The 13,906-nt window shown below is 39.0% G+C and overlaps 1 long non-coding RNA gene across 11 annotated transcripts in view; it reads left to right on the forward strand.

Annotated features, from left to right (window-relative positions):
* LOC121476229 overlaps positions 1-13,906 on the forward strand; it is an 80,322-nt gene that overhangs the window by 19,885 nt on the left and 46,531 nt on the right. Inside the window, exon 1 of one of the 11 annotated variants that reach the window (XR_005983888.1) lies at positions 12,174-12,494. The exons of the other annotated variants lie outside the window; for them this stretch is intronic. This is a non-coding gene — a long non-coding RNA (uncharacterized LOC121476229). Of the gene's footprint in view, positions 1-12,173; positions 12,495-13,906 lie in introns of those variants that run through there. 11 annotated transcript variants of the gene reach the window in all.

Below are 13,906 nucleotides of genomic sequence, written 5' to 3' on the forward strand. Positions count from 1 at the left end.
TAAATCCATCTGGTCCAATATGTCATACCAATATTCAAAGGCACAGTTTCCTTGTGATTTTTGGTTTGGATGGCCTATCCATTGATATAAATGGAGTGTTCATGTCCCCTATTGTTATTGTATTGTTATTGATTGCATCCTTTATATTTGTTATCAACTACTTAAAGTATTTGGGTGCTCCGATGTTGGGTATATAAATATTTGCATTCTTATATCTTCTTGTTGGATTCTTCCTTGAATTATTACATAGTGTTCTTCTTTGCCTCTTCTTACAGTCTTTGTTTTAAAAACTATCCTGTCTGAGATAAGCATTGCTCTCCTGGCTTTCTTTTCACATTCACTTGTGTGTAATAAATGTTTCTCCATTTCCTCACTTTCAATCTGCAAGCATCTTTAGGTCTGAGATGGGTCTCATCTCTTATAGGCAGCATATAGATGAGTCTTTTGAGTGGTTAGGCCATTTATATTCAAAGTAATTAAGATGAGAGGCATTTATTGACATTTTGTTACTTGTTTTATGATTGTTTTTGTAGTTATTCTCCATTCCTTTCTTCTATTGCTCTCTTCTATCATGAGTAGCTGGCTTTATTTAGTGATATATTTGGATCTCTTCTCATTATTCTTTGCATATCTATTACTGGTTTTTGCTTTGTGGTTTCCATTCAGTCTGGATATGATATCTTCTGTATATAGCAGTGTATATAAAGTTGATGGTCACTTAAATTTGAACCCATTCTTTACTCCTCTCCTCCCTATGTTTTAGGTATATGGTGTACTTTACATCCTTTTATTTTGTGAATTCCTTCACTGATTTTTACAGATATACTTATTTTTACTGCTTTTGTGCTTCCCACTTTCCCTACTCTTGCTTATGGTCTTTCCTTTCCACTCAAAGACTGCTTTAACATTTTTTGTAGGGATGATTTAGTGGTCACTAATTCTTTTAACTTTTGTTTGCTTGGGAAGCTATTTAACTCTCCTTCTATTCTGAATGATAGCCTTGCTGGATAGAGTATTCTTGGCTGAAGATTTTTTTCCTTTTAGCACTTTGAATTTATCATGATACTCCCTTCTAGCCTGCAAAGTTTCTGATGAAAAATCCACTTATAGTCCTATGAGGTTTCCCTCGTATGTGACTGATTTCTTTTGCTTCTTTTAAAATTCTCTGTAACTACTTTTTTGCCATCTTTATTACTATATGTCTTAGTGTGCCCTCCTTGGTTGATTTTGTTGGAGAATCTTTATGCCTCCTGGATCTGGATTTCTGTTTTCTCCCCCCCTCCCCGATTTGGGAAGTTTACTGCTATTATTTCTACTATATTTCAGGAGGTCCACCCTCTCCAATACTCTCTTAGCCAGAATATATAGACGGTGGTACCACAGACCTCGCAGTGTGCCAGCATCCCCTGTAGTGCCCATCCCCTCTCTAAATTGACTCCTGTCTTGAAGAAAGGAAAAAATAACCATACACACACCAGTCAGATGGAACCCCCATCAGGAAGGCTGGAAGAAGAGAACTGGTCTGACTATAGGCCCTTCTCAATAATGAAAGCTTCTCAGGGGATAACACAGGGTAAGTGCCTTATGGTGTAGGGCTAGCGTGTCTCTGGCAAACACCTGGTCTGACTCAACTCAAGCCCAAGGTAGACCCGTAAACTGGCCCACTAACACCGTAGGGACCCAATGTGGCTCACAACAGGCAAAGAGAGCCATTGCAAATTACTGAACTGAAAGAAAAAGTAGCTCAACTACAATGGTAGGGCACATGCATCAAACATAGGAGACACCTCTGAAGTGCCAGATTCTGGTGAACAGAGAACACTGCATGGCATGGCATAACAAGACTTCTTCAATAAGGCCATTGCTTTCAAGTGTAGGAGACATAGTTTTCTTTCCTAACACACAGAAACAGACACAGAGAATTAGGCAAAATGAGGAGACAGAGGAATATGTCCCAAATAGAAGAATAGGAACAAATCATAGCAAGAGACCTAAGGGAAATGGAAATAAGTAATATAGCCAATAGAGAATTTAAAATAACAATCATGAAGAAACTCTCTGAACTTAAGAAAAGTGTAGAGGACATCAGTAGGACCCTTAAGAATGTGATAGAAAAGAACCAATCAGAGACGAAAAACAATAAATGAAATTTAAAAAATCACTAAATGGAACAAATAGTGGACTAGCCAAATCAGTGACTTGGAGGACAGAGTAAGGAAAGTAACTCAACTGAGCAGGTGAGAGAAAAAAATTATGCAAAATGAGAACATACTTTAAGAACTCAGCAACACTATCAAATGTAATAATATTTGTCATATAGGAGTCCCAAAAGGAGAAAAAGAAAAGGGGGAAGAAATTTTTTTTGGAAGCATTGGGTTGGGGCATCAGGGCAGTGGTGCTCAGAAGCTTTGAACACTGTTCTTTCTCTGCAGAAGGGGTTCCTGAACACTGGGACTGAGGCAGGGTACCCAGAGGTGTGGATCAGTGAAAGTGTGGGGGGCGGGGTGGTAATTCTAGCAAATTATGTTCTGAGTCCTATGAGTGGCTGTATGTTTATGCTGGGGGGTGTGGGAGGGAGAGTTCCTGCCAGTTCCTTTGTTCCTGGAGGAGCTCCCCAGTAATTTCTATCCTTCCAGGACATGCTCCAAGATCAGTAAACAACTTTTCTTCTGGTATGCCCCAAACACCTTTCAAACTTCTGCTTTGATGCTGTATCCTGTGGGCTGTTTTTTTGTGCTGTCTCTTTAAGGGTAGAGACTCAGTTTTCTCCAGCTCAGCAGGCCTCCCAGAGCCAAGGTACTGATTTTTAAGAATTCCAGGTTTTAAGTCCCACTGGTTGTAAGAACTCACAAAATTTGATTTTCAAAGCCAAATGTTATGGAGATTGATCTTTCCTGTGCAGGGTCCCCAGTGTGGGGTTTATTTCTCTCCTCTCTCCATGGCCATGGTGGCCCTCCCTCCTTTGGATAGTCCCATGAGTCCTATAGCTCCTAACTGTGTCTTTGCCTTCCCTACCTTCTTCATTGTGTCCTCTTCTCTATATTTAGTTGTGGAGTTTATTCTGCTAGCCTTTGGGTCATTTCTTGGATTATTTACACTGTTCTGAGTTTTATCTAGCTATATCCACAGGACGAAGTGAACCTAGGATCCTCCTACTCTGCCATCTTCCCCAGAAGTCACACACTAACAATTTCCTATACTTTGTACTGAACTTTGAAACTTTCCAACAAAATGTATTCCCAAATGGCCAGATCATTTGACTTTCATTTCAGATCAACAGTTTCATAAACAAGTATTGTTTAGATCATTTGCCTTCAAAAGTAAATGATTACTCTTTTCTTCCCCACTTATTTTTCTTTTTCCTTCTGGTAACGATTATTCATTCATGCTCCATTTCAGTTTTCTTCACCCACAGAAAACATCAGCTACTTGATGCCATGATGTAGCTGGCTTAAGATATCTATTTACTATCTTTTGATATTAGTGATATTGCTAGCTATACAGCAGAAATGCTGTATTTTAATAGCTAATGTAGCATTTAATTAAGAGATAAAATGTAATGGAATGTGGTTTATGAGACTCATTAAACCTGCTCTAGAGAGTCTAGTTGGTTTTCTGATATGTATTTTCATCTCATAATACATGTCTTTTTAATGAACTCCAGCCCCAGAAGATTTTTTTCCCCTAGATCTAAATAGCTAATGAAACAGTATTTCATTAAATGAGTATACCCTTAAATAAAATTCCAACTTAAAATGTCACTGAGATTTCATATTGTATAAATGCTAGATGGACTTTGTGATAAAGTAAAATTTGTGTCTGGCCTTAGTCTGAAATTTATATCTAAATCCCAGTTTCCAGGGATCCCTGGGTGGCTCAGCGGCTCAGCGGTTTAGCGCCTGCCTTTGGCCCAGGGCGCGATCCTGGAATCCCAGGATCAAGTCCCGCGTCGGGCTTCCGGCATGGAGCCTGCTTCTCCCTCTCCTGTGTCTCTGCCTCTCTCTCTCTCTCTGTTATCATAAATAAATAAATAAATAAATAAATAAATAAATAAATAAATCTTTTTAAAAAATAATAAAAAAATAAATCCCAGTTTCCATGCATATTGGTTTGGTCTTGGGGAATTCATTTAGACTCAGTCACAGTTATTTTTCATATAAAATGATTACAGCAACACTCATCTTACACAACTGATATAAACATTACACTATACACAAAATGAACTAAACAATCCTTAGGACTAAGTCAAAATTAAAAAAACTTTTGTTATATAAATAATAACATCAAGAAAGCAAAAAAACAACCCACAGAATGGGAAAAAATATCTGCAAATCATATATCTAACAAAGTACATGCACCCAGGATAAATAAAGAACATTTCAGCTCAAGAAATGAAAACATGCATCCACAAAGTTATATGTGAGTGTCCACAGCAGCATTATTTCTAAAAGCCAGAAAGTGAAAACAAGCCAAATGTCATTCAACTGATGAAAAGATACACAAATGTGGCACATCCATATAATAGAATGAAGTACGGATCCATGTGACGACATGGATGAAACTCAGAAATGTTATGCTAAGCAAAAGAAGCTGGACACAAAGGACCACATGTTGTAAGATTTCATTTCTATGAAATGTCAGGAAGGGAAATTCATAAAGAAAAAAATTTATTTTAGCAGCAGCCAAGCTTGGGTGGGAGAGGGGAACACGAAAAAGAATGGGGAGTGACTGCTCAAGAGGATGAAGTTTCTTTACATAGGGACCAAAATGTTCTAAAATTAGATGTAGGGTTGTGCAATCCTATGAATGTACTGAAATCATTGAATTGTATCCTTTAAGTAGAGAAACTTTATGGTTTGTGAATTATATCTTAATAAGGCTATTTAAAAAGAATAAAATTAAATTACATTTTTAAAGACCCTTCAGATTGTAAAACACATAACAAGCATGCAGCATATTTCAGTGTCTTTCCCCTGGGCTGTCATAAACCATGCTGGTTTTGTTGATCTACAGTACTTTTTTTCTATTTCATTAATTTCTGTTCTCATCATTATTTCCTTTCTTCTACTTCTTTCATTTTAATTTGCAGTTCTTTCCCCAACTTTTTTAGATGAATCTTGAGTTCATTGATTTTCAGCATTTCTTCTTTGCAAATATATGCATTTAGGAAATACTTCTCTTCAAGCATTGCTTTAGCTATAGTCCCATGATTCAATATGCACTATTTTTATTATGCAGTTCAAAATATTCCTAATTTACCATTTGACATCTTAAATATTTAGAAATATGTTTATTCCTTTCAGAACATAAAAATTTTTCTAGTTATATTTTGTTATTGCTTTTTAGCTCGATTGCATTGTGATCAGAAAATAGAGTATATATCTCTTGATTCTGAGATTATTTCTGACCTGTACATGTGTGTGGTGGTGCAGTTCCCTCTACATCACAAAGCAATACTCTGGATACCAGTTGAGAGTCTTATAATTCAACTCCATTCTGACACTATTGCCTGGAGATGGCATCAGGTTATACAAGTTATGGTTCACTCCTACAGTACAACTTGTTAGCTGTACTTTTTAAAAAATATTTCATGTATTTATTTGAGAGAGAGAGAGAGAGCACAATCAGGGGGTTCTGCGGAGGGAGAGAGAGAAGAAGAAGCAGGCTCCCCATTGAGCAGGAAGCCTGATGTGGAGCTTGATCCCCAGGAGCCTGGGATCATGACTTGAGCCAAAGGCAGACGCTCAAGTGACTGGGCCTCCCAGGTGCCCCTGTTAGCTATACTTCTGACAAACTGGCTATAAATCAGAGGTTCCCAAAACCTCCTTGTTGGGTTTGATTAATTTGTTAGAAAGAACGGCTCACAGAACTCAGAGAAACTTTTTACTTACTGGATCACTAGTTTGTTATAAAAAATATAACTCAGGGATGGCCAGATGAAGAGATGCATAGAGCAAGGTCTAGGGAATGGTGCAGAGCTTTCATGCCCTCTCCAGCCACATGACTCTCCCCGAATCTCCACGTGTTTGCCAATCCAGAAGCTCTCTGAACTCTGTCTTTTTGGGCTTTTATGGAGGATTTTTTATATAAGCATGATGATTAAATCATAGACCACTGGTGCCTGAACTCAATCTCCAGCCTCTCTCTCTCTCCTCCAGGAGATCAGGGGTAAAACAGAAAAAATCTAATCCTTTAATCCTATGGTTGGCTCCACTGGCAAGTAGTCTTCATCCTTAAACTTTCCAAAAGTCACTTCGTTAACATAACAAAAGACACCCCTTATCTCTCTCAACACTTAGGAAATTCACAGGGCTTTGGAAACCACTTCCTAGGAACCATGGAGGGAGAACTGCAGTATGATTTCCACTCTATAATGTGTTGCAACTTGCTATACTACCCATTACGTCTATCTGCAGCTGTCATGTGCAATGTTCTAGACAGGTCCATTAAGTCGTTTATCATGTTCAAATTTTTGATAGCCTTAATAATTAGTGTCTATTTCTTCTGTTACTGAGAGAAGTATTCAAAATCTTGCATTGTAATTGTTAATTTACTGATTTCTGCTTGTAGTTCTATCAGTGTTTGCTATAATATTTTTTGAGGCCATGTTATTTCATCCATACAAATTTAGAATTGCTATATTATCCTGGTGAATTGAACCTTCTATCATCATGAAATGTCTCTCTTTCATCTCTAGTAATGCTTATAGCTTTAAAATCAATTTTGTCTGATAATAGTATAGCTACATATTTTTTCTGTTTTTTGTTTGTTTGTTTTATAGTCAACCTTCTGTATCCATGTATTGAGATATGCTGCTGGTAAGCAGCATGTGTTTGAATTTTTTCTTTAATATTTGAATTTTTTTGCCTTTTTATAGAGGTTAGGCTACTTACATTACATGTACTTACTGATACATTCAAATTTATATCTACTCCATATACATTGGTACAGACATATGCATGTATTTTCTATTTGTCCTGCCTATTCAATGTTACTTCCTTTTTACTCTTTTTTTTTCTTTTTTTTGGGAATTCTTTATTTTTAAATATTTTTTTATGTTTCTATGTTCGTTTACTAGTCTTTTAGAAATTATACTGTGAATCCTTGAATTATCAAAATCAAATGTTAATTTACAGTTATCTTCCTCCCTACTAAAGCTAGGAATTTAAAATAATTTAACTTTTTTTACCTTCTCCCAACTTTGTGCTTTTGCTGGCGTATATGCTATTGTATGTTTACATTTTTTCTATCTATTCTTTTTCTCTTCCTTCCTCTCTTTCTTCTCTTCCTTCCCTTTTAGTCTTCCTTTCTACTCTCTAACACATGGGTATATGTCACAATATATTATTATTATTATTACTTTATAAAAACAATATTCATTTAGGTTTACTGATATATTTGCCTTTTCCCATTTCTCATTTTCATTCTAGTATTTGAAAACTTCTATAGGGATGATATTCTTTCTGCCTTTAGAGTCTTCTCTCCATTTTGTATATCTGAAATGCCTTGATTTTACTTTCATTCTTGAAGGAAATGTGTTAGGTATAGAAGGCTAGGCTGGCAGCTTTTCTTTCTGCCAATTCCCTATTTTGACTTTCAATGTTTTTTTCAGAATTCAACTCTCAATCTTAGGCCCACTAATTCTCTGCTTCCACAGCTCCCCATTGCTTTCAGGAGATGACTTGAATTGTATCTTTATTTCCCATTTCTGGGTGGGGCTGCTAGTCTACTGCTAGTTACCGAAACACAGAGGTCTTTTTTTATTTTTATTTTTATTTTAAGATTTATTTATTTGAGAGAGAGAGAAAGAGTGGGGGTGGGGTAGAGGGAGAGGGAGAGGGACAGGGACAGGGATAGGGAGAGGGAGAGAATCTTGAACAGACTCCCCACTGAGCATGGATCCCTACTTGGAACTTGATCCCATGACCCTGAGATTATGACTTGAGCCAAAACTAAGAGTTGGATCTTCAACCAACTGAGTTACCCAAGCACCCCAAAGGTCCTTTTTATATTTTATTTTTTAAAATATTTTATTTATTTACTTGAGAGAAAGAGAGTACACACAAGCAAAGGGGGGGAGGGGCAGAGGGTGAGAGAGAAGCAGACTCCCCACTGAGCAGGGAGCCCAACATGGGGCTCAATCCCAGGACCCTGAAATCACGACCTGAGTTGAAATCAAGAACTGGATACTCAACTGACTGAGCCACCCAGGCACCCCTCAAAGGTCCTTTTAAAATGATTGTCGTTTTTTGTAGCTCCCAGTTCTTGGCTGAAAGTTTCAAACTTGTCTTTTATCTTCATGAATATAGTAAGCATAGTTTGACATTTACATCAAGTCACTCTAGTGTCTGGGTCACTGCCTGTCTGTCTCTATTGTCTGCTGTTAAGCTGGTATTTGTTCTCATCATCTCATGTTCTTGAAAGCCTGGTTAGCATTGATGATGTGTCAGACACGGTATTTGAAAACAAAATTTTTTGAGTAATATTTTAAAGCCTAGAATTATGTCATCTTCCTCCAGAGAGGAATTTTGTATGCTTCTGCCAGGTGCCAAGTGATGTTAGTAATCAGGATAATCTTAATCCATTTCCATAGATTAATACATCTTTGTCATCCAGTTGACTTGGATTTGATGTTCAATTCCTTTAAAAAAAATTTTTTTAAAGATTTTATTTATTTATGAGAGAGAGTGAGAGGCAGAGACAACAGGCAGAGGGAGAAGCAGGCTCCATGCAGGGAGCCTGACATGGGACTTGATCACGGGTCTCCAGAATCACACCCTGGACTGCAGGTGGCGCTAAACCGCTGTGCCATGGGGGCTGCCCAGATTTGGTGTTCAATTCTTGCAAGAGTTGGTTTACCTCTTTCTTTGCTTATACCTGTGGAACTTTCCTAACTGAATTTAGAACTTGACAGAAATCCCTTCCAGTAAAATACTAAGATATAAAACCAAAACGCTATCAGTAGCAGTATTTCCTATGTAGAAAACACAGTTCTCACCAGAAAGTGAGGTTGACAGGAAATCCACAACATATAATCATAAGAATAGCTAATACGCATACAGAGCTTACTACACACTTGTCTGGTTAAAGCACTATTTTACATCAAGTCATTTATTTTACTACAACCTTGAGAAAAAGACAGCAGGTCCTGCTGTTATTTGAGTCTCAGACTCCAGATACTCCTAATGCCCAGCCAGATCCCTACCCTTCCTGTAAAAATCGGAGAGATTGAAAGGCCAGGTTCCTCATCTTGTAGACTTGTGTTTGCTCAGATGTTATAAGTTGCCTCAGGAATAACCTCATGTCCCTTGCTCCAGTTCTGGGTCTTATGACTGTGGAGTCTATCATCTTTGTAAATAATGGCATTGCTTGCCAATGTCTTCATTTTTATCTGTCAAACTAGCTGCTACTGACTGGCAGAAGCTGCTGGAAACCTTTCCCAAGAACACATGGAGATTTTGTTGTTTTTTTGTTTGTTTTGAATAAATTGTCCTGTCTTATACAATGCCCCCAGAAAGACATTTTATTTTTCACATTAGTGAATGACGGTATACTAATCATAAATGAAATTATAAAGAAATCTCTCATCATCTCATCACCTTAACTATCCTTGTATCTTCTTTGTAATTCCTATAAGTATTTTTTTAAAACATGATAGCCATGGAATTCCATAGATGCATTAACTGCACTTTACGATGAATTAGTATTTCTCAAGTTACTGATTAGAAGCCCCCCCACCCCAAAAGAGTGATGATACTTCTCAGAGAGCTGTGAGAATTGTTCCTTCCACAGGGAGGATTAACAAAGGGGGAAGATGAAGCCTGCAAGGGAACCAAAAATCACCAAGTCTCCACCATCCTTCAAGAGCCTGCCTTACTTTACCTGGTGGAATCTTCAGTCCGGCCCCTGGAACACAAATCTGTGGTGCACTCATACTAGCTTTATTTTCCCCTCCATTTCATATTTTATTTTGGAACAAAGCAGGATGTAAATAGTAATCTTATCATATTATTTTTAATTAATAAGATAATGATTCCTGTCTAGAAATTTACCTTCAGAATACTACATGATTCATACTTGTTATGAATGGTAAAGCTGGTATTTGAGACCTGTGCCGGAAGACAAAAACAGTGCTAGGTAATCATTATCATTTCCTTGGCCCTCAGAATAGACTTTTTCAGAGTGCCCCAAAGAGCACTGTCAGATTTAGCAAAGAAAAACATTGAGCACTCAGTCAAATTTGGATTTCAGGGAAAGAAGGAGTTAGTTTTTAGTACAAGCATGTCCCCAAATATTGCATGACAACTTTGTCCCCATAGCCCATACTGAAAAGATGAGCCAAAGTTGCCATATTTATGCCAGGAGACTCCACCATGGCCATACATATACTCCTTCTCTTGCTTTCTAGGACTAACTAACTAATTAACTAATAACTAATGGTGCGGGAAGTGTGGGCAGAGGGTCTTAAGCATCAGAGCTGGGATCAGAAGTAATACCATGGTTCACCAAGCCGTATCCAAGCTGAATTTATGGGAGGGAGAAAATGCTGTCTGCAGGGAGGAGCAGAAGTGCAGAGAGAACTCAAGAGGTCATGAGGTCATGGAGAGCAAGGTGGAGAGGGAAGCTGCCCAGAAACTTCCAGACCCCACAAGGCATCGCTGTGTATGTCACACTAGGGTCTAGAAGATTCCTCTTTATTTGCAGTAATTTGAGAGAGTTCCTGTTCCTGGTAAGTTGAATCCTGACTAAACCTCCTCCCTGCATGATGGGAGTTCATGGGTAGCAGCACAGTGCAGCTTTCTGGCTGGGTCTGAAAGGCAGGAGCCTCCATGGGTAGTGTGTGGTAGGCACTGTGTGCATGTGGACGCCACATGGTGTACTCCATCTGCTTCCCTCCTGTTCACCCTTCTAGAAACATAAAGTCCAGGGGACTCAGATATGCAGACCAGATTCTTCAGACAGAGAGAAGAGGACCAAGGAAACACAAAAGGACAAGGAAGGAACATTTTGGAATATGCCTTGAAATAGAGGGTGCCTGGGTGGCTCAGTGGTTGAGCTCCTGCCTTCAGCTCAGGGTGTGATCCTGGGGTCCTGGGATGGAGTCCCACATTGCGCTCCCTGCATGGAGCCTGCTTCTCCCTCTGCCTATGTCTCTGCCTCTCTCTGTGTGTCTCTCATGAATAAATAAATAAAATAATAAAAAAAAAGAGTTAGAACCTGAGAAGTCATTTATCACTCCACCTCTATTGGTCCAAGCACACCCATACAGTCACACATGCACGCATAGACACACGCATGCATGCACACACAACCCCCACACAAAGGTAATGCGCTCACACGTGCACACTGGCACTCACACACATACACAAACACAGGAGTGCATGCCAGTACATGCTCCAACCATTCTGTCCTCTTCTTTCCTTCACGTTTATTAACACCCCTCCCCTGCAGCTCATCTTCATGTATTAGTAAAGGACAATGAGGAAACCCAGGAGTCATGACAAGGTGAAGTGCTTCTCACAGCATTAAGTGGCCCAAAGCAGATAGGTGATACCTGGTGGAGGAGCCCCAAGCTTCTTGAAAAAATGCTCGACGTTGGGGAAGGTCGAGGCTTCTTTTCCCAGGCCAGGATATTGCCAGACACTTAGCATATGCACTTCGCTGACCACTGACATCTTGTGGGGTTCTTCACTTCAAAGAGGCAGGATCTGTCCCAGGAATGCAAATCAGCCAACACAGAGAGCATCGAAGTCTCAAGAGCACAATATTCTTTTCCTCCTCACTCTCATCCAAGGTGTGTAAAGCCCAGGAGGAAACTACCCCTCCAGGGCATAAGTTCATACTCAGCTAGGGCACAGTTTCAGATCTGACACCTAAAAATGAAGATTTTGCTCTCTAACTGAAAATAAACAAGCTCTCACATTAATGACTGCCCTTAGCTCTAGGAAGAAATGCTCACAAAATTCACAGTGAGCATTATTGTATTTATACCCATGGCTTCATTCAATCACTCCCAGATCATAGATCTATGATCTCCCTTAACCTCACAGTTTCCATATAGGTGACTTAGTGGATATTTACAGGGGTCCACCCAGTATCTGTTGTAGACTCTCCCTCTATACCTGCCTTCACACTTACAGAACTTGGGTTCTACTCCTGCCTTTTACAGACACTATGCTTGGGGAGACCAGCCTCCAGGACACAGTGAACCTGGATAACAAGGGCTGAGCAGCACGTGCAACCATGAGACTGTTCACTGTGTTCATTTTCTTGAGACTCTGCACATGATCTACTCTAGACCAATCGGGATTCCTGCTGGAATGCTGGGGCAGAAGCTCTGCCTTTCCTCCTTTAAGTCTTGAATTAGAAATCAGGCAACTTCTAATCATTTGTGGTACACTCGTACATGGAGCTAGCCCTCCTATTGGCAGAGCAGAAAGAAGTGCAAAGAAAGTGCAACCATAGAAAATGCAATAACACTATTGAGCTGTTGGGTAAGTCACCCTGATGACTGCTTTTCTGCTGGACTTTTCAGGCACACCAACCAACAAATTCCCCTTCTTATTTATCATAGTTTGGATTGCATTTTCTATTATGTGCAAGTAAAGACATATGAATGTGAGGTATGAATGTGAAACAATTGGCACATAAGCTAGTGAATAATGAGACAGTGGCTATTCCAAAATTGCTAGTGTATATGCTTGGTGATCTCTAACATTGTGCAGTGTGCAATCTGCACAACTATACTGGGTGGGTCTTCGGGTGGGAGCAGGTGTCTATGTTAAAGCTGCACTTACAAAACAAACACAATATTTACACTTAGATTGCTTATATTTGGGTGATTTGGTTGTGGACTAATAGAAATTATGCTCCCTCATTAATTCATTCAATCATTTAACACAAAATTATTATTATTATTATTATTTTTTAATTTTTATTTATTTATGATAGTCACAGAGAGAGAGAGAGAGGCAGAGACACAGGCAGAGGGAGAAGCAGGCTCCATGCACTGGGAGCCTGATGTGGGATTCGATCCCAGGTCTCCAGGATCGCACCCTGGGCCAAAGGCAGGCGCCAAACCGCTGCGCCACCCAGGGATCCCTTAACACAAAATTATTATTGAATGCCTAATATATCCTATTCTCTGATAAACAACAAGATAAGATAATTGCCCTACAACTTTTAATGGGGGAAATTGAACATAAACAAATTAATATATAACATAAGGACAAATGGTGACATATTATAAATAAAAATAAATCAAGGTAAAGAGATAGTATAGAGAGTGGCAGGAAATAGGTAAGTAGCATAAATTAAATAGGGGCCCTCTGAGAAGTGACATTTGAGAAGACAATTGAACAAAGTACGGTTAGCAAGTCATATGGAATAGGGGAGGGAATTCCAGGCAAAGGGAACAGTCAGTGCAAAGACCTTGAGGCACAAACAATGTTGGCATGTTTGAGAAACAAGGAAGTCAGGGGAGGTGGAACAGAAAAAGTGAGGGGGCAAGTATAGGAAATAAAACAAGAGAAACAAGTAATGGCCAATCATGTACAGAACTTCTAGCACAAGAAAGGAGATTGGACTTAATTCCTAAGTGGGTGGACAACCACTGATGGGTTTTGAGTAGGTGAATAACACAATCTGATTTAAATTTTAAAATGCATCAAAATGGATGAATCTCAAAAACATAATGATGAAAAAGAAGCAAATCAGGGAAGAACTAATGAGTCCAACACAAACAATACTAATGGATCGATTATATAGAGATGCAATTTTATTTTAAAAAATAAAATAGGGGTGTGTGGGTGGCTCAGTCATTTAAGCATCTGCCTTTAGCTCAGGTCATGATCTCAGGGTCCTGGGACGTAACCCTGTGTCGTTGGGCTCCCTTCTCAGTGGGGAG

Source organism: Vulpes lagopus, chromosome 15 (genome assembly GCF_018345385.1).
Source record: "Vulpes lagopus strain Blue_001 chromosome 15, ASM1834538v1, whole genome shotgun sequence".
Taxonomy (NCBI): Eukaryota; Metazoa; Chordata; class Mammalia; order Carnivora; family Canidae; genus Vulpes; species Vulpes lagopus.